This window comes from Schistocerca nitens, chromosome 2 (assembly GCF_023898315.1).
Source record: "Schistocerca nitens isolate TAMUIC-IGC-003100 chromosome 2, iqSchNite1.1, whole genome shotgun sequence".
NCBI classification, from domain to species: Eukaryota; Metazoa; Arthropoda; class Insecta; order Orthoptera; family Acrididae; genus Schistocerca; species Schistocerca nitens.
In genome coordinates, this window is record NC_064615.1 from 288,779,867 (window position 1) to 288,801,180 (window position 21,314).

A 21,314-nucleotide genomic window follows, 5' to 3' on the forward strand; every position below is an offset into this window, starting at 1 on the left:
AGAATGCATGGAGATTTAAAACTTTTCCACCATTTGCACAAACTCTACGTTTGCAGCAGTCTCTCTGAAATGGCTACTTCCACCCACGTTCTGTCAACTGGCAGCCTTCGTGATGGACTGCCGCCTGGCCCAGGTAAAATGTTTTGCAGCCAGGCGCCCTCCTGTCTGACCCTAAGCCGAAGGAGGAGAGTGCTACGCCCAATGGTCCCTCTGCAAGAACGATCCAGTGAGATCTGCTTCCCCGAATCACTCACACAGCCTAGTAGTTGCAATCAGAATCTATGGCCCCCAATCCATCTCTTCCCTATTCTCCGTCGCTTCCACTACACCCCCCCCCCCCCCCCCCCCCCCGGTACAAGTTCTCTGCTGGTTACACATGCAGTTATAAGAACATTCTGCCCACAATTTCCTCATGTAAAAAAGTCATAAATCACACATACCAGATGTACTACTGGGGAGCACCGAGATCATGACATAAAATATGAAAATTAATCTGACTGAGAACGTTCTTGTAGTGAGAGAGAGGCATGCCATCTCGCAAGTAGCTACCCCATGAATAGGAATGACACCTTTTACAAGGTTTGAGTGTGAAGCTTTTGCTGCATTTCTCTGTTTTTACGTAAAAAAGGGAAAATATTCGTTCGACAGATTGGTAGTAGCGTTTACTTTCCACTTGAAGTGAAGCTTGGCAATTGCAGAAGTTCTGGGGAGAACTTAGATTTGAGAGGTTTCGATTAATTGCTATCGTCTGGAGTTGACTGGCCCATCCCTCGCTATACTTGAAGAATGTCTTTTTTTTTTCGGCAGTGGTGCAATCAGTCTTCCGAGCAGATTGTCTTAGACTCATATGACTATGCATCTGAATGCTCAATGATCTACGAAATGTTTGTCTAATTTGTCTTCCTTTTGTGGGCTGTCCAGATGCGGCAATTTTATTCATTTTTGCTTCCTGCAGTCGTCCAGTTTAACGCTAGTCCCACGATACTATAGAGCCGTATTGTATTAGTTTGCTAAAATTTTCGGAAAATTGCTCTGCAACTTTCATTGTCAATTGTTCACGCGGTTAGATTAAATAAAAGTTTTGTGTTCCTTACCTGACTTACGTTTTGAGACCCCTTATTTCCTGTAACTTCCCCATGGTTAAGTGACTCTTAACAAATTTTTATGAAAAGTCGCCGTACAGAATCGTGGTATAGGTGAGCACGAGAGGGGGAGGGGGAGGAGTGGGGGGGGTCTTGGTGCTCGGTTCCTACTTGAGCTAGGAACGTCGGGTGAAATGTTTTTGCTTTGTCTTGGACCTGTGGCCATTTGTTTAACCATTGGAGCATCTGCAGTTATGTAACAGCATATTAAGCAAGGTTTGAACGACGAACCGTAGCTAGCGCCAGGGTAACTTGTGCAAACCGGTTAATGGCTTTGTAAAAGATTTTAATTGTTCTGAAATTAATGCTCAGCCTTAAGTAACTCCAGTCATTCCGCCACTGTAGCTGAGTGGACAGCACGCCGGGTTGTCATGCTGGGGTGGCCCGGGTGCGATGGTTCTCCGCTCAGGCACTGGGTGTTTGTGTCGTCTTCATCATCATCATTTCATCCTCATCGACGCACAAGTCTTCGGAGTGGCGTCACCTCAAAAGACTTGCACCAGGCGATCAGGTCTAACCGCTGGGAGGCCCTCGCCACACGACATCTCATTTCAACTCCAGACTGGAGCAAGAATGATGGTTCAAAGTTGGTCACGCGTGCGTCGGACCATGGTCTTATACAGCTTTTACTCGTTTGAAAAAAAATTTTCTTAATTTGGATTTTACGTGCAAAAACACGTTTTTAGGAGGTTTCTGAAGTGCGTCACATCTGCAATTTTTGGAAATTTGTGGTAAGGTCTTATGGGACCAAACTCCTGAGGTCATCGGTCCCTAAGCTTACGCACTACTTAATCTAACTTAAACTAACTTACGCTAAGGACAACACACACACCAATTCCCGAGGGAGGACTCGAACCTCCGATGGGGGGAGCCGCGCGGGCCATGACAAATCCCCCCAGATCGCGCGGCTACCCCTCGCAGCACATCTGCACTTCAATCTTGTACCAATCGGTTCAAACTGTGCGCGGAGGTAGACAAATAGATAAAGACGAAACGATTTTTTTTATTCGGTGATCATTATCGGTTGTCGAGGTGCGATGGTTCACGTCGAGTTAAATGTAGCACGTAAAGTTCATTCTTACTTGAACTGAATGCGCGGAAACGGTTTAAAGTGAACCAGATAAATGCATTCCTACTCTGAAATTGAAAACTTGCTTTCAAAAATCTAGCTTCCTTCTGATTTTACATGTAAAAGCCCTTTTTTGTGAGTTTTTTTTTTTTTTTTTTTTTTTTTTTTTTTTTTTTTGCGCGCGCCGGTTTTATGTTTCAGGCTTGTGCGAATCGATTAAAACTTTGTAAGAAGGTAGAGGAATACTTGTAATTAATAGTCGTCCTGTTGTTTTGTGAAAGCATTATCAGTTGCCAGAATATAAGCAATAAGTTTCGAAAGACAGTAGAAAAACTTAAACTGGTTCAGTTGTCGCCTGAGTCAACAAAAATCTACATCAGTTGCAAAGCAATGGCGGTCTAAGGTCAAAATTATGGTAGAGTAAAAATTGAGAACCAGAATGAAAAATGCTCCTATCACAACACGAAAGAGGCAAATATGTTCTGGGCAGAGTTAGGGATGTAAACAAAGGGAACTAACATACCTGGCAGCAGCAAAGACAGTGAAATGAATACATCGTGACATAATCCCGCTTTTTTGTGTGTTAACCCTACTTTCCCAGCGCAGTGACCTCTCTTAGCTTCAAGATGTTGGGACACCTGCATCATCTTCCAATTTATGGCTAAACTCCCTGATCCCCTGCCCGAAATCCAGAAGATTCGCCAGCCTTTGGGAACAATGTATAGCATTTTATGGCTGAAGAGCATAAAAATAATAACTAAAAACGTTTTTCTGGAGAGGGTGGGATAAAATGTCTGGAGGGTGGATTAAAAGCGCGAAGATGTCAAGATGTTTTAATTTAAATGTCCTTAAAACTGCCGGATAAGCCGAAAGGCAGTTCCCTTGTTTTACATCCCAAACTCTGCCAAGGATGTATCAGTTTTTCTTTTTTTTTTGCCATGATAGGAGCATTTTCCATTCTGGTAATAAATATAACCAACAGCTTTTCTAGGATGTTTGTTTCAGTGTGACGAGTTTCCGTTGTCTGCAGTGGCCAAGCACTATTTTTAAAGATATAAGAGATGCACAGGTTTTTCCTTTTTTTTTTTTTAGTCGTCATTGTACTGACTGGCTTGACGCAGCTCACCATGAATTCCTCTCTCCTGCACCAACCTCATCATTTCAGAGTAACACTTGCTACCCTTCGTCCTCAATTATTTGCTTGAAGTATTCCTATCTCTGCGTTCCTCTATAGCTTTTACCTTCTACAGCTTCCTCTAGAACCATGGAAGTCATTGCCTGATGTCTGAACAGAAGTCGTAACATCCTGTTCCTTCTTCTTATCAGTGTTTCCTATGTACTCCTCTCGTGGCTGATTCTGCGGAGAACTTCCTCATTCCTTATCTTACCAGTCCACCTAATGTTCAACATTCTTACGTAGGAAGATATCTCGAACTCTTAGATTCTCTTCTGCTCCGGTTTTCCCACAGTCCATGTTTCACTACCATACAATGCTGAGCTCCATAAGTACATTCTCAGAAATTGACAGTTGTAGACTCCTCTTTGCCAGGAACGCCCACATTTCCTGTGCTTTTCAGATTTTTATGTCCTTGCTGCTTCGGCCCTCATGGGATATTTCGGTTCCAAGATAGGAGAATTCCTTAACATCGTCTACTTCGTGATCACCATTTTTGACGTTAAGATTTTCGCTATTCTCATTTATGTTGCTTGCCATTACTTTTGCGTTTTCCGATCTACTCTTAATCCATACTCTGATCTAATTAGATGGATCGATTCATTCAACAAATTCTGCAGTTCTCTTTCACTTTCACGCAGGACAGCAACGTCATCAGCGAATCTTGTCATTCATATCTACTTACTCTGATTTTAATCCCACCCTTGAACCTTTGTTTTATTTCAGTCATTACTTCTTCGGTGTTTCTTACACCTTTTTTAATATGAATTCTCAGTTACTTGTCTTCGAGTCTTATCATTTTTTCTTGGTTATTGTACATATTCTATATTGTCCTTTCCGTATAGCTTACTCTTTTCTTTCTGAGAATTTCGATTATCTTGCACCATTTGATGCTCTTTGAGGACGAAAAATCCTGTGATAGTGTCTTGATTTTTTATAAATCTTGCTTCCATTATCAGCCGCAACGTCAGAACTGCCCTGTTTGTGCCTGTACATATCCTAAAGCCAAACTAATCGTCGTCTAACAGTTTCTCAATTTTAGTTTCCATTCTTCTTTATATTATTCTTGTCATAAATTTGGACGCTTGAGCTGTTAAGCTGATGGTGCGATAATTCTCTCACTTGTCGGCTCTTGGAATCTTGGGCATTGTGTGGACGATGTTTTCCCGAAAGTCTGATGGTACGTCGCCAGCCTCATAGAGTGATCAGCCAAAACATTATGACCACTGCCGACCGCGACGTTGGATGTCTCCTGGTAACGTTGCGGCCACGTGATGTGATAAAGAAACGTAAGCGGAGCAGACATGGACGGGAGACCACCCTAGCTGAGATCTGGGCTGCAAATGGGGAAATCCATTGAGATTAGCGACTTTGACAAAGACAGTTTATAATTACGGAGGGCCTGTGAACGAGTATCTCGAAAACGGCGAAGCTGGTCAAATGTTCACGTGCTCCTGTCGTGAGCACATACGTGAAGAGGCAGAAGGACAGTGAAACTACAGCTAGATTCTAAATCGTTGGACGTCCACGACTCTTCACAGAACGTGGTGTTCGGAGGCTTGTCTGCTCTATAAAGTAGGATAAATGGTGATCTGTGGCATCTCTACCAAAAAAGCACACAATGCTGGTGCACCAACAAGTGTTTCGGAGCACGCCGTTCATCGCACATTGTTAAACGTGGAGCTCCGCAACAGACCACCCATACGTGTTCACATGTTCACCCAATGACACGGACAATTACGATTGAACTAGATACGCGACCTTCGGGATTCGACCATCAATAAATGGAAACATGTCAGCTACTCTGGTGAGTCACATTTTTGCTACACTAGGTGGACGGTCGTCTCCACAAATGTCGTCATCAAGACGAACGGTGGCTCGAAACGTGCTGCGCGTTATAGACGTAGGCTGGTGGGAGCAGTATTATGCTATGGGAGACATGCTTCTGCGCTTGCATGGGACCGGTGGTAGTAATCGAAGACACGCTGCCAGCTGCGAACCACCAGCATTGATGTCTTCCCCGGTGTAATAGTTTGTTTCTCGGAGCCAGAATCATCCTACCGTGGTCTGAGGAGCATGCTTAATTTAAACGAACGCAGAATCTTCAAGACTGGCGATCTGTTATAGAAGCTCGAAATTTATTGTGGACTTCAATGCGAGTTGCTTGTAATAATTTCCACAACCAAACTTTGTCTCGAAACCTGGCAGAAAATCCAAAGAGATTCTGGGTGTATGCAAAGTATGCTAGCGGCAAGACACAATCAATGCCTTCTTTGCGAGATAGCAGTGGAAATACTATAGGAGACAGTGCTGCGAAAGCAGAGTTACTAAACACAGCCTTCCGAAATTCATTCACCAAACAAGACGAAGTAAATATTTCCGAATCCGAATCAAGGACAGATGCTGACATGAGTAACTTAGTAGTCGATATCCTCTGAGTAGTAAAGCAACTTATATCACTTAATAAAAGCAAGTTCTATGGTCCAGACTGTATACGAAAGTCGCTTAATTTCAGAATACTCTGATGCAATAGCTCCATACCTAACAATCATATACAACCGCTCGCTCGACTAAAGATTAGTACCGAAACTCTGGAAAGTTGCACAAGTCACACCAGTATTCAAGAAGGATAGTAGGAGTAATCCACTAAATTACAGGCCCATATCATTAACGTCGATATGCAGCAGAATTCTGGAGCATGTCTGTGTTCGAACATAATGAATTGCATCAAAGAGGACGGTCTACTGACACACAGTCAACACCGAGTTAGAAAACATCGTTCTTGTGAAACACAACTAGCTCTTTACACACACGAAATATTGAGTGCTATTGATCAGAGAATTCAAAGTGACTCCATGTTTCGGGGTTTCCAGAGGGCTTTTGACACTGTACGTCACAAGCGGCTTGTAATCAAATTGCGGGCTTACGGAATATCGTCTCAGTTATGTGACTGGACTCAGAGAGATCACAGTTCGTACTAATGGACGGAAGGACATCGAGTGAAACAGAAACGATTTCTTGCGTTCCTCAATGGAGTGTCATAGGCTTATCTCATCTGTTCCTTATTTATATAAACGATTTAAGGGACAATCTGAGCTGCCGTCTTAGGTTTTTTGCAGATGATGCTGCCGTTCATCACCTAGTAAAATCAGAAGCTCAAAACAAATCGTAAAACGATTTAGAAAAGATACGTGCATGGTGCGAAAATTGGCAATTGACCCTAAAAAAATGAAATTTTTGAGGTCATCCACATGAGTACCAAATGTAATCCGCTAAATTTTGGTTAAACGATAAATCAATCAAATCTAAAGGCCGTAAATTCAATTAAATATGTAGGACTTACAGCTACGAACAACATGTTGTAGGGAGGGTAAACTAAAGACTGCTCTCTATTGGCAGAACGCTTAGAAAATGTAACAGATCTACTAAAGAGACTGCCTACTCTATGCTTGTCCGTCCTCTTATGGAGTACTGCTGAGCGATGCGGGATCCTTACCACATAGGATTAACGGAGAACATCGAGAAAGTTTAAAGAAAGGCAGCACGTTTTGTACTATTGCAAAATAGGGGAGAGCGTATCTTGATATGGTACAGGATTGGGGGTGGACATTATTAAAACAAGGGCGTTTTTCTTTGCGGCGGAATCTTCTCACCAAATTTCAGTCACCTACTTTCTCCTCCAAATGCGAAAATATTTCGTTGACGCCGACCTACATAGGGAGAAATGATAATCATAATGAAATAAGTAGTTTTGAACGAAATGTGACAGAAGCCCGAACAACAGGGAACTGACGTACTACGACATGCATTGATATCATGATACAGTGCATTGATAACGGGTAGGCACTAGCCGAACTCTAGATTTGCTTAATAAAACCTGAAAGAAAAGGACGAATAAATGCTGTATTTCATCATTTTGAAAGTCATATCACAGTCGTTGAGTGCATCCACATTCCTAATGGGGGGTAACTTGGTGAAATTGATATCAGTTACACAAATTTATTAATTGATAAGTTAATTACCCACCCCCCAGCCCGGCTGTTCCCCAGCTGACATGTCAGTCACTTGCCCTTCCCATCCCCTTCTCCCACCCCTCCCCCACCACCCTCATCGCCCTCACCACCTCCGACCCCTGGAAATGAAGAGAAGCCCACTCTTTTTATGTTGAGCTGCAGGCTGGGAGGATCAGTATTGTATTGTATTTATTTAAACAATTTCCTGTAGATAAGAAACGAGGGTTGCCTTGCCTTCAGCGTCCTACTTTCAACTAATTTTCAAGGTCATCCAGCTACCTACATTCCACAGAAAAAGATCATCGACAATAGCAGTCCTTTGTATTCTTGTGCTGGATAGAGAGAATTTCAAAACAAATATTCTTGTGCAAAACCTTTATTAGCTTCTATATATACATCTACAGTATACAAAGAAAACGCCGGCCGCGGTGGACTCGCGGTTCTAGGCGCGCAGTCAGGAACCGTGCGACTGCTACGGTCGCAGGTTCGAATCCTGCCTCGGGCATGGATGTGTGTGATGTCCTTAGGTTAGTTAGGTTTAAGTAGTTCTAAGTTGTAGGGGACTGATAACCACAGCAGTTGAGTCCCATAGTGCTCAGAGCCATTTGAACCATTTTTGAACCACAAAGAAAACAGCGGCATAACCTTTCAGTTCAAGGTGTAATTGTAGTTCAAAAAGACACTGGACGATCGCGTGTGTTTCTTTCCAAAATGTTGCAAAAGGATGTGTTGCGATTACTTCCCCAAGGACATGGTGGAATTGTTTGCACTAAACAGTTAGCGCGCCGGCACTGTACTTGGCAGGACATGGACGCCCACATTTAGCAGATCACGTCACGGTGCCGCGCATGCGCAGAAAAGCAATCCGATCCGTCACACATTCTCAGCTTGGCTTAAGACTCAATCGCCATGGCAACGAGTGCACGTAGACTTTGCATAGAAGGCTTGCCAGAAGTACATGTGTCGGACAACGGACCACTGTTCACTTCACTTGATTTTGAACAGTTTTGCGACGCCCGGTGTGGCCGAGCGGTTCTAGGCGCTTCAGTCTGGAATCGCGTGACCACTACGGTCGCAGGTTCGAATCCTGCTTCGGGCATGGATGTGTGTGATGTCTTTAGGTTAGTTAGGTTTAAGTAGTTCTAAGTTCTAGGGGACTGTTGACCTCCGGTGTTAAGCCCCATAGTGCTCAGAGCCATTTGAACCATTTGATTGTGAAAAATGGCATTCGTCGTCTAACAAGTGCTCCGCTTCACCTGCACTCCAACGGAGAAGCAGAATGCTTCGTACATTGGCCAAGCTGCGAAAAGATGGTCAAGCTTCGCCCCACCCACACACGGGAATAGGCTCTGCAACTCTTTCTCGCCTCCTATCACTCCCACCCACGAGACAGCCCTCACCGGTGGAACTTCTGCATGGTCGCCGCCATCGGACGCCGCTACACCTGCTACATCCACCGCAGCACCCGACGCCGCAAATGGTCCGCACGTATCGCTTTGCACCGCGCTATCTTGTTCTTTTCAGGGTTTATGGCAACTGTGAGCGCTGCGAAAGAGGCTCACGCCAGGAACGCATTGACCCTTTTATATACTTGATTGCAGGTCCCGATGGTTTGCAGCGCCGCCACCAAAACCAAATTCGTGCGTTTCATTTGCCCTGTGATTCTGCTACATTTATTCCCCAAGAGTCATGGCGTCACGGGACCGTGCAGCCTTCGCAGCCGCCCGCTGGTGCCGTCAGGACACCCCAGAAGGAGCGGATGGACGATGCGCCCTCGCCCCCACCATCCTGGCTCGCTCACCCGATGGGCCTGGACCAGTCGTCACCGTTGCCGTTGCCGTCATCGCCCCAGGACACGCCCTCAGGCCTGGACATGTGCCCCACCATCAGTTTTCCGGAGGATGTACCTGTTACCTCAAAAGCCAGATGGCGGGGTATGGTCTGGAGTACACCATCCTCCACAGCTATGGCTTCTGGCTCATCTCTACATCCAGCGTCCTGCCTCCCTCACCACTGTCGTTCGCAGCCTCACTACATGACACCAGTGCGGCATTTCAGGACGAGGGAACGTGCTGGCGTAAGCTGTAGCCAGCACTCCGATCGGCAAAGAGGCTGCGAAAAGATCGATACTAGGCACCGGAGCAAGCGAGCCTATCAGGAGAGAGGCCAATAACAGACTCGCAAACAACGCGTCGGCAACGCCCTCTCGACCGCCAGTAGTTAGATCCCGCCGCGGTCTGGTGGGCCCAGTCAGTTCCATTCAGTGAGTCAACGAGTCGAGTCATCAGTCGCAGCCCAGTGGGAGTCGCAGTCGCAGTTAGCTCAGCCTCTAGCTCAGAGTCAATCAGTACCTAGCGACCAGAGTAGCGTACATAGCAGGACTTGTACCTCACCACCAGTCACGCTAAAGTGGACTGTTACAGACAGCTTGTACCACAACACCTGGACTATCTTAAGTAGCTTCCTGTTGATGTTAATAAAGAACCCTGTTAATACACACGTACAGTTGTGTTATAGGAAGAGGATACCGGCCACCAAACAACATCCTCTCCTTGCTGCCCACGGTACAAGCCTACAGTGACAACGAGAGACACAGAAGTCCACAATCACATTGCTACTTCCCTGGCGGTCTCCTTCGATGCACAAATCGTGGTCTGATATTAGGTAGTCGCACATCTCCATTTTATTAAAAAACCCTACGAATTCTTGCTTTATGTCCAAATCCAAAAGGAATAGCCGTCTACACTTAGTTGTTGCAATATTACAGGCAGCTTTTGCATTAGAATATCCATTTTAACGTTAGTTAATTCCACTTTCTATTGCATTTTCTTCGAAATTTGTATCAAGTGCTTCCTTGCAGATTTTGTCCCATATCCCTCTTCCTGTGACACTATCGCCCTCATGTAGGAGAAATGGTAACTTCGCCTTAAAACCATGTCTTGCAGTGACGAACTTGGAGAATTTACTATGTTCAGAATAGTTAACTGAGCCACACTTCTCCTTCTTTAACGTTACAAATCGATCCTTCTCTAATTGATTGACAGTCCACCTGATCACAGATTTTAACTACCACAATGTTATCGCAAAACGGTTCTGTAATAGGAGTAGACACATTTAAATTCTTCCTAAAAACGCCTACCCGAATTGCACTGTTTTGTGTGCAAGGTGTCCGTTGGAGAGAGGGAGCCTCCCCGTCTCAAGTACCACCCCATCCCGCGCCACGCAATCCCGCTTTCTCGTATACAACGCTGCACTATTCGGTCCAGCTTCTGTGTCATATCACCCCACACGAAACCCTGTCCGAGTACACTGTGTGGCAGAACCGGTTTATAGTATTTCGTGACTTTAATTATTTTTAAATGATATTTCAGGTAGATAAAAAAATATAGATCCAGTTACCTACTGTCAGCGTAACAATTCGTTTCATCTCAAAAACGATTATCCCGGCTAATATTTGCCACTCCGCTAAAGAAATCTCCACTTGACGTTATGAAGAAATGTTGCCTGTAAAGTCGTGTAAGTGGGACTAAATTGCATATCATTTATCAGATTTTACACAACTGTTCCTTAAGATGGAAGCACTTATCTCTAGCAAAGGGAACATTTAGTCACAAAATACTACCCGCGCACAACACTGACGTATGTCTCCCATTAAAATATGTCATGTAAACCGTCCGAAATAATTAGGCTTCTTACATTAACAAATAAGAAATTGATATTACGTAACGTGCTGTGAGCACTATTTTTAAAGATTGAATTTAAGTTGAGTTCTGTCTTTAAAATCAGATTCGGGACCACCGATGCACACTTATTTCCATTCATTTATATCTAACAACATAAATGTTTGTTAAAATTCTCGATTCAAAACTGCCGCGGAGATATTTTTGCTAAGATGGCGGCAGACAGACGATAGTCAATTTGTCGTTGCTATTTTCCATTCCTTTTGTATCAAGTTAATATATTCAGATAAAAGTCTTTAAACATTTTGCTTTCTATTCTTTAGCATTTAAAGTTACTCTCAATGATAAATACCAGCCACTAGTAAACTCCGCTGTAAGTTACTAGCGCTAATGGCTGCGCTCCTAATTGCGGAGCTGGAAATTAACACTTAAAAACATTAATTAAATTGGATTACAACTGAAATAAATACAAATCCATGTCTAGGCAACAGCGACTCTATTTTTCAAATAATAACTAACAATACAAATACAGGCTTTCTCTTTACAGACCCCACACGTCTCACGTCCGAACAGTTCATCGGTTAGCACAGGAAGAACAACTGAACCACAATTATCACAGATAACAAATATTTATAGTTTTAATTCACACAGAAATTAAATTATTACAGAAATAATGAAATAATTATCGTCATTTTTACACTATACAGTCTTTTTTATACTTAGTATCGATAATATTTGTTGAAGTTTGTACACTTAGTTCATTTTAACATCTTGTGGCTAGAACATAGTGTCGTGGATATTACAATCTCTACACTCTACTGTACGAATACTGCGCTGTAATACCCCATCCGAAACCACTTAAAGGCACAGCCCCGTAGAGCTTGGATAATGCGCTGTACTATATTGTCCAAAAACACTTACTAGTACAGCACTGTACTATACAGTCCTCCTAATACGTTGGTTCTACCTCATACACAAGGGTGGTACTCGTGAGGAGAAGTCTCCCTCCCACCCACTGGCACCTTGCGCCGAAACAACGCAATTGGGCTACGAGTTTTCAATTGTATTACAAGTACAACCAAATTTAGAATATATGACCGGAACATCTTGTGACCGGAAGTGCGCTATCTCGGATCTTTAGAGCATAAAAGAAGGTTTGACAGCCGCAACCGATCAGTCGTCTGTGGTAGTCGAGAGTGTCAACATGGATTCCTCTAAGGTGCTTAACATGCCTCAGCTATTAGGGAGGAGAACGAGACCAACCAGCGAACGGTTTGGTTTATGGTTATTACTGGAGAATCTGGACATTCTTATTTATGACATTGGCAACATAAATTACACCGAAAATTGTAAGCTCCTTAGCAAGAAGAATTTAAATGTGGATACTCCTGTTAAAGAACCGTTTTGCATAACATTATGGTAGTTAAAATCTGTGATCAGGTTGATTGTCGAGATTAGTTATAGAAGGGACAATCTCTTAATATTAAAGGAGGAGGGGTGTGACTCATTCGACTTTTTTTTTTTGACTGGTTTGATGCGGCCCGGCACGACTTCCTGTCCTGTGCCAACCTCTTCATCTCGGAGTAGCACTAGCAACCTAAGTCCTCAATTACTTGCTGGACGTATTCCAATCTCTGTCTTCCTCTACAGTTTTTTCCCTCTACAGCTCCCTCTAGTAACGAGTAAGTTATTCAAATGGTTCAAATGGCTCTGAGCACTATGGGACTCAACTGCTGTGGTCATAAGTCCCCTAGAACTTAGAACTACTTAAACCTAACTAACCTAAGGACATCACAAACATCCATGCCCGAGGCAGGATTCGAACCTGCTTGTAAGTTATTCCCTGATGTTTTAACAGATGTCCTATCATTATGTTCCTTCTCCTTGTCTGTGTTTTACACATATTCGTTTCCACTCTTATTCTGCATAGAACCTCCTCGTTTCTTACCATATCAGCCCACCTAATTTTCAACATTCGTCTGTAGCACCACATTTGGAATGCTTCGATTCTCTTCTGGTCCGGTTTTCCCATAATCCGTGTTTCAATACCATACAGTTCTGACCTCCAAACGTACATTCTCAGAAATTCCTTCCTCAAATTAAGGTCTACGTCTAGTGCTAGTAGACTTCTCTTGGCCAGGAATGGACGTTTTACAAGTGCTAGTCTGCTTTTGATGTCCTTCTGGCTCCTTCTGTCATTGGTTAATTTGCTGCCTAGGTAGCAGAATTCCTTAACTTCATCTACTTCGTGACCATCAATCCTAATGTAAAGTTTCCCGCTGTTCTCATTTCTACTACTTCTCATTACTTTCGTTTTTCTTCGAGTCAGTGTCATTCCAGACTCTGTACTCATTATACTGTTCATCCAATTCACCAGATAACGTAATACATCTTCACTTTCACTCAGAATCGCAATGTCATCAGTGAATCATATCACTAATATCCTTTCACTTTGAATTTTAATTCCATTTCTGAATCTCCTTCTCATTTCTACTACTTCTCATTACTTTCGTTTTTTTTCGAGTCAGTGTCATTCCAGACTCTGTACTCATTATACTGTTCATCCAATTCACCAGATAACGTAATACATCTTCACTTTCACTCAGAATCGCAATGTCATCAGTGAATCATATCACTAATATCCTTTCACTTTGAATTTTAATTCCATTTCTGAATCTTTCATTTGTTTCTATCATTGCTTCCTCGACGTACAGATTGAACATACGTCGAAAGACTACATCCCTGTCTTACACACTTTTTAACCCGATCACTTCGTTGTAGGTCGTCCACTCTTAGTATTCCTTATTGGATCTTGTACATATTGTGTATTAACTGTCGCTATTTATAGCTTACCCCTATTTTTCTGAGAATTTCGAATATTTTGCACCATTTTACATGGTCTAAAGCTTTTTCCCAGTCGACAAATCCTATGAAAGCGTCTTGATTTTTCTTTAGTTTTGCTTCAATTATTAACTGCAACGTCAGAATTGCCACAGTGGTGCTTTTAGCTTCCCTAAAGCCAAACTGATAGTAATCTAACACATCTTCAAGTTTCTTTTGCATTCTTCTGCATATTATTGTTGTCAGCATCTTGGAGGCGTGAGCTGTTAAGCTGATTGTGAGATAATTCCCGCACTTGTCAGCTCTTGCAATCTTCTGAATTGTGATATTATTCCGAAAGTCAGATGGAATGTCTCCAGACAAATACATTTTACATTACACAGTGAATAGACGTTTTGTTATGTACCCCCTCCCCCCCCCCCCCCAATGATTTAGAAATTCTGATGGAATGTTATCCATCCCTTCCACCTTATTTAATCTTAAGTCATCCAAAGCTCTCTTTAATTCTTATTCTAATTGTGGAGCCCGTATCTCTTACAATCCACTCTTGTTTCTTCTTCTCTAACATCGAACAAATCTGCCCCCTCATAGAGGCCTTAAATGTACTCTTTCCACCTATCCGCTCACTCCTCAGCATTTAACAGGTAAATTCCCGTTACAATCTTAATGTTATCATCCTTGTTTTTAATTTCACCGAAGGTTATTTTGACTATCCTATGTGCTGAATCAGTCCTTCCGACAATTATTTCTATTTCGATTTCTTCACAATTTTGATGCAACCATTTCGTCTTACCTTCTCTGTACTTCCTTTTTATGTCAGTCCTCAGTGACTTGTGGTTCTGTATTCTTGAATTTACATGAACACTTTTGAAGTTCCTTCTTTCATCGACCCACTGCGGAATTTCTTCTGTTACCCTTGGTTTCTTCGCTGTTACCTTCTTTGTACCTATGTTTTTCTTTCCAGCTTCGGTGATAGCCCTTTTTAGAGATGTTCATTCTTCTTCAATTGCACTACGTACTGACCTATTCCTCATTACTGTATCTATAACCTTAGAGAACTTCAAGCGTATCTCGTCCTCTCTTAGTACTTCCATATCAAACATCTTTGCATATTGATTCTTCCTGACTAATCTCTTAAACGTCAGCCAACTCTTCATCACTACTACATTTTGAACTGAGTCTATATCTGCTCCTTGGTATCTGATTCCGGAATCTCTGTCTGACCATGATGTAATGTAACTGAATTCTTCCTGTACCACCCGGATTTTTCCAAGTACACCGCCTCCTCTTGTGATTCTTGAACAGAGTATTCGCTATTACCAGCTGAAATTTATTAGAGAACTCAGTTAGTCTTCCTCTCCTCTCATTCTTTGTCCCAAGCCCACGTTCTCCTGCAACTTTTTCTTATAGTCCTTATCTATAGCTGCATTCCAGTCCCCCGTGACTATTAGATTTTCATTTTACTGTATTACTCATTCAGTATCCTCATATAATTTCTATATTTCTTCATCTTCAGCTTGCGACCTCGGAATATATACCTGGACTATAGTTGTCGGTGTTGGTTTGCTGTCGATTCTGACAAGAACAACCCTATCACTGAACTGTTGACAGTAACACACTCTCTGCCTTACCTTCCTATTCATAACGAATCCTACTCCCGTTATACTATTTTCAGCTGCTGTTGATATTACTCTATTTAATTATTATCTACGTAGCAAATTCTCCAGATGCGTCACTGCAAAGCTACCATTTCTCCTACACGGGAGCGAAATTTTCACAAGAAGAGGGATAAAATCGGGAAAGATGTACTGGAAACTATTTCGAAGAAAATAACACAGAAAATGGAATTAACTTACGTTAAAATGGATGTTCTAATGGAGGAACTGCCTGTAAGATTGCACCAGCTAGGAGTAGACAATTATTCCCTTTCGGGTCTGCACATCACGCAAGAATTTGCAGGAAGTTTTAATAAAATCGATATGTGCGAGTAGCTAATATGAATCCACGACTTGTGCATGGAAAGAGACCGCCAGTGAAGAAGCAATGTGATTGCGGAGAACGATAAGAGACCTGAAATAGACTATTTAACGTGGATGACATCCACCTGTAGAATAAAGTATATAACGAAATTATATGTCAAATCACAAGACCAAGTGTGACCAAAGTTATCAGAAACCACCTTCTCGATTTTATAAAGTGTCTAGAAATGCGATTATGACAAACTCGTTCTCCGAGTGTAAACAACATGGTATTACCAGAGTGCTCTGCCTCGTGGTGACTGGGTGTTGTGTGATGTCCTTGGGTTAGTTAGGTTTAAGTAGTTCTAAGTTCTAGGGGACTGATGACCACAGATGTTAAGTCCCATAGTGCTCAGAGCCACATTACCAGAATGGAGGCTTCAATGAATGACGAACACTAACCTCACTTAACGATGGTTTATTCAGCACTTGCACATACAAGAGCGCGGAGCGTACTGCCTTCGGCCAGAACACATACGATATATATACAGTTACAGAACATTCCACTAGAATGATTCTTGATATTTGTGGATACTTCTACAATGTCCTCGAACCGGATATGGAAATTAAAATTTCACGGTTTGGGTGAGTTTCGAACTCACGACCCTCCATGCAACAGTATTGTAGCATACCCGCTACACCCCAGTGACAGTGCGCCTGAAATTTTTCTGCGACAATACAGTTACCAAATGGGTGGTGTGTTTGACCCTCTGCAAGACTGTTTAAGTGTTTAAACCCTAATAAACAGCATTTACAGTGTGCTTCACGGTACTCCGCAACAATCACATCCATGTAGTGTCAGTTAACTAATAACTTACAGAACATTTGCTGTACAGTGTTTAGCAACGTTCTGCAGTTTGTCTACAGGGATAATAAGAACACCCGAAAACTGAGGGGTGTGCAAGTAAGTCTGGCAGACACTCAAGACCGAGAAAAGCTGATACGCTGTGCGCTGTCTGCATACGCTTTTAGTTATCTAGCTATAAAATGTGTGGAGATTCTTAAGACTGACTCCAACAAAGACACTATATCATACAGAAGTGCTATATTAAAGCAGGAGAAACATGTTTCTCCCCAACCAGGATATTGTTCTCCACAATACCGTCAGACAAAGATATCGCCGAATTAGGACTGGCACCCCCAAACAATGTTACTCCACAAGTCTTAAGGAAAAGAAGAAACGTGTCGAACAGACTTAAACCATTCCTCATTATAGAAATTACGCCTTCAAGTGCAGTTAATGTGGTGTGTGTACGAAAAAGGAAACTGGAAATGGCAGAGATCGAAGCCAAAAAACGAAAACTGGAGTATATGGCGAAGAAAATTGCCACAAAGGAAGAATGTAAGCCGCAATTGGAAAAGGAAGAAGCTACAGCAAATTTACAGTCAAGGCTTACATATTGCTTTAAACACAGTGCGTCGCGAAATCTGACTATCACTGGAGAATATAAAAATCTGCATTTGCTGTTGATAGCAGTGGTAAGTGGTCCTATGTTGAAGTCCTGGCTGAAAAGGATGGACACACGAAAAGCCTGCCTATAACCTCTGTTCCCACCTGGAGGTGCTTAAAAGGGATGTTTACTTTGTATCTAAGTGCACTGGACTGGTTTGCAGAGCTTAAAACCGACAGCATAACGACATTTAATGACCACTCATATACAGAAGCTGTAAACATAAAATTTTATATGGAACTTCCACAAAAATGTGTGGCTGAAGAACCTGTAGCGTGCACCCAGGAAGATGTGGAGTGTTTGTAACAACAGTATTGCGCAAGAAATAAGTGGGAAGATTGAAATCGCCGGATTCTTTCATCTAGAAGAAATGCTAGAAGGAACAGAGTTAATTGTTAAAGCCATAAAAGTCACATTTTACACAAGAAAGAGATATGTTTAGGAATTAGAGAACATTCCTTTTTTGTACCTGTCAAATTACTACTTGCAGAAAGAATCAGAAACTCCAATGTAGATTTCAATTATAAGACAGAAATTAAAGTGGATATTGTTAAAACCGAACCAAGAAAAAATAAAAAGTTATTTTCTTTGTATAAATGTATATATAGAAGATAATGAAGGTTTTGTACAAGAACATTTGTTTCCAAATTCTCTCTACCCGGCCAAAAAATGCAAAGGAAAAGAGTTCTATTTACGATGATCTGCTTGTATGGGATGTGGGTAGCTGGATGACCCTGAAAAGTAGTTGAAAGTAGGTAGCTGAAGGCAAGGCAACCTACGTTTCTTACATATATGAGAGATTTTACGTGAAAAATTATATCCATTCGTAAGGAGGACATAGATATTCTCAGAGCCACATTCGTCAGAAGGAGCTATTTCCGATACTTTGCTCTTTGTCGAATGTGATGAGAGTGGCTCTAAGATCGTAATATTTAATTATAATTACACTGATAAATATGCAGCTTGTTTTCTAGGATAGCTAAACCCTGAATCCGTGTGTGTAGCTGAAATAGGTGGTAGCCGAATTAACGGGAATTTCCAGCTTAAGGTGCGAGCCTCCCAAACTGGTCAGGTGGGGTACAACCGTGTCGCCCTCTGGGCAGGTGGGGAGAGAACTAATACTCAGTATGTGTTGGGCAATCTCAGCGATCACTTGTGTTGCTAGTATTCTCTGTGGAAACTTGAGCGATTCAGCATAGCGATTGTTGGCGCTAGACGTATTGATAACACCTGAATTCCTAGCACTTCGGCCATCCTGGAACCCTCCACGGCGAGGCGGTGCTTTCTGTTGTGCCGAGTCTGGGTGCTGACCTGGCGCGATCACCCAGCCGTGTGTACACGGCGGCAACTGGCGCTGCGCGGCTCTCTGCAGCGTGTGGACATCGGAAGTGAGTAAGCAGGATGTGCGAATGTTTCAGTGATCTCCTCCGCCTCCTCCTCGTTCTTCGTGTTGATACAGGGGAATTCTGTAGTGCTTGAAATATCTAACTGCAACGTCAAAATCCCAACTGACCAATTTATTGTTTCCAATGGTGGTCTTGTGAGTGCGCATCTGTACGGCCCCTCCCACAACTTGTTTAAGGAACTGAGCTGGAATTTGAAATTTTCCGCTACCTTTGACTTAATGGACTGCCTACCAAATAAACTAACTGTGCCAGTATCCATCAATAGGAGGCAAGAAAAAAACCCGGAAGAGGTAAGAGTAGGGTTTGGAAAATGGGCAGTTGCAGGATCAAATCCACCAAATAGACGATGCCTATTATCCACCAATAGGACGCAAGGAAAAAATGGCTGCACCCAAAGGCTATCAATTTAATTATTTCACCAATCAATCTGGTGTAGAGAGAGAATATCTCCAAGACATTCACAGTTGGAGGACAGGGAGGGTGAGTTACCAGGTATCCACTACTTTATTCAGGAGAAAGGTGAGGTTAATGTGGCACATGACAGGTAGCTACCTACTTCTTCTCAAATGTCTTTGTTCCGTCTGCTGTAAGTTTACATAACAGAGGATGTGTGAGAACAGAGGCATGTACCGACTACCAACGCCAGGTCTGCATGAGTGGCGGGGTGGGGGCCAGGGGAGGGGAATGGAATGGAGGAGGGGCAGGGGGACATCTTGGTCTGCATGTGTGTGCATTTATTGGTTCACCAAAACAGGAAGCATCAACATGAGAGAGAGAGATGGGGAGAGAGAGAGAGAGAGAGAGAGAGAGAGAGAGAGAGAGAGAGAGAGGAATTTCCCAGGTATCAATATCGAAGAGTTGCTGCCACTTGAAGCTTTTGTTTGGGGGATTAGCGGGACTTCTGGTCTGTGTCCAGGCCTATCTCTTGGCCTGTGCACGCAGGAATACGCGAGGCAGCTGGCATGTGGTGTGGCCCAGTGGACAGAGGACGGGGCGTGCTTCACAACTGAAAGATTTGTAACGGTGTTATTACATGTGCTGAGGGCTTCATGGTGGTATTCCTTGCTTGATCAGAATAAAAAAGCGACACAATTGTTTAAATATTCCTTACTGCTTTTGTCACCCACAAAATGTTTAAATGAACAGTATGGAGTCAATTCCCTGATAAAGTCTTTAAAGAAATAAATGAACTATATTCCAAACACTACCTTGTATCTCATAAACTGTTTAAACGAACAATATTCTAAACATTGCCTTTCTACCAGAAATTATTTAAATAATATTCCACACACTGCAATCGATTTCCTGTCCAATAGCCGATCGACTGAGTCTTTTTGCCACCAATTTCTTGGTGGGGGAGGGGAGGGGGCGTGTGGGGGGTTGGAGGGGGTTAACTAATTTATCAATTTAATTAATTAGTCAATCAAATTGATGGAGTGGAATGGAAGGAGGCTATTCTAATAACTCAGTCCTGAAAGTGTACTTCTATGGCGAGGGATAGGGGGAGGGTTGGAGGTTTCCAGAAGGGTGGGGGAGGTGGAAGAGGGACTGTCTTGGAAGGATGGACTATTTCCAGAGGGTCATAAATCAACTCCCAGTGAGTCATATATCACCCAGCCAAACAATATGTTAAGGTCATAAATCAATCAGCTGTCACAATCTAATTAATTTGCATATCAATTTTATATCAAAAGTGGCATAGAACATACATTGCCCTACTACTGCCACAAAGCTGTGTGAAGGGTATTCTCCTTCTCTCTCGCAGGCTGCAGTGAAGTGAATGTCACACGGATTGGGCATGCACCTGCAATGCTCTACTGTGTACTGTAAGGCTCAGGCTGGAACGTACCGGCTGGGAAAGTGGGAACCTTCTAACAACCCTACCACAACAAAGATCAAAAATTAATTATGATTGTAGTGTTGATCACGCTGCTAAATATTGCATTTTCGGGCAACAACAAAGTTATATTATGTGGCAAGTGTCATTAGAGCACAGTTAATAGTCATTTCATGAAATAATCGATAAACTAGGCACTCATCTTTTCGTGTTTCCCACGCTGGTCTCGTTGTGACCTCATGGCTCAATCGTCGAAAATCTAGGTGGTGACGATTCCAAGCTCGGATGCAAAGACGCCTAGGTATTATTCTGCGATATTCAAAAGTTTTATAGATGTGTTTCATAAACCATTCTTGAAGATTAACCTTTTGCAAGTTAGGATGATGGTGATGTAAAAAAGTAATCAGCACTCCGAATTTAAGTTACACTTCTTTTTTATTATTTTTGTTGCAATATCACTTCACAATGTAAAACATACTTGAAAATATCTTCCTCACTGTTAAAGTTCACATTTCATAAACTGACTACAATTTGCGTCTTTTCAACATGACGACCAAGACTTGACTCTCTAATAACCGCTTACGCGCCCAAAAATCAGAGTTACAAGTACGTCAAAGATCATAGTGACAAAAGAAAGAATACACATAAGAATAATATCATTGCAATATAAACATATCGATGTA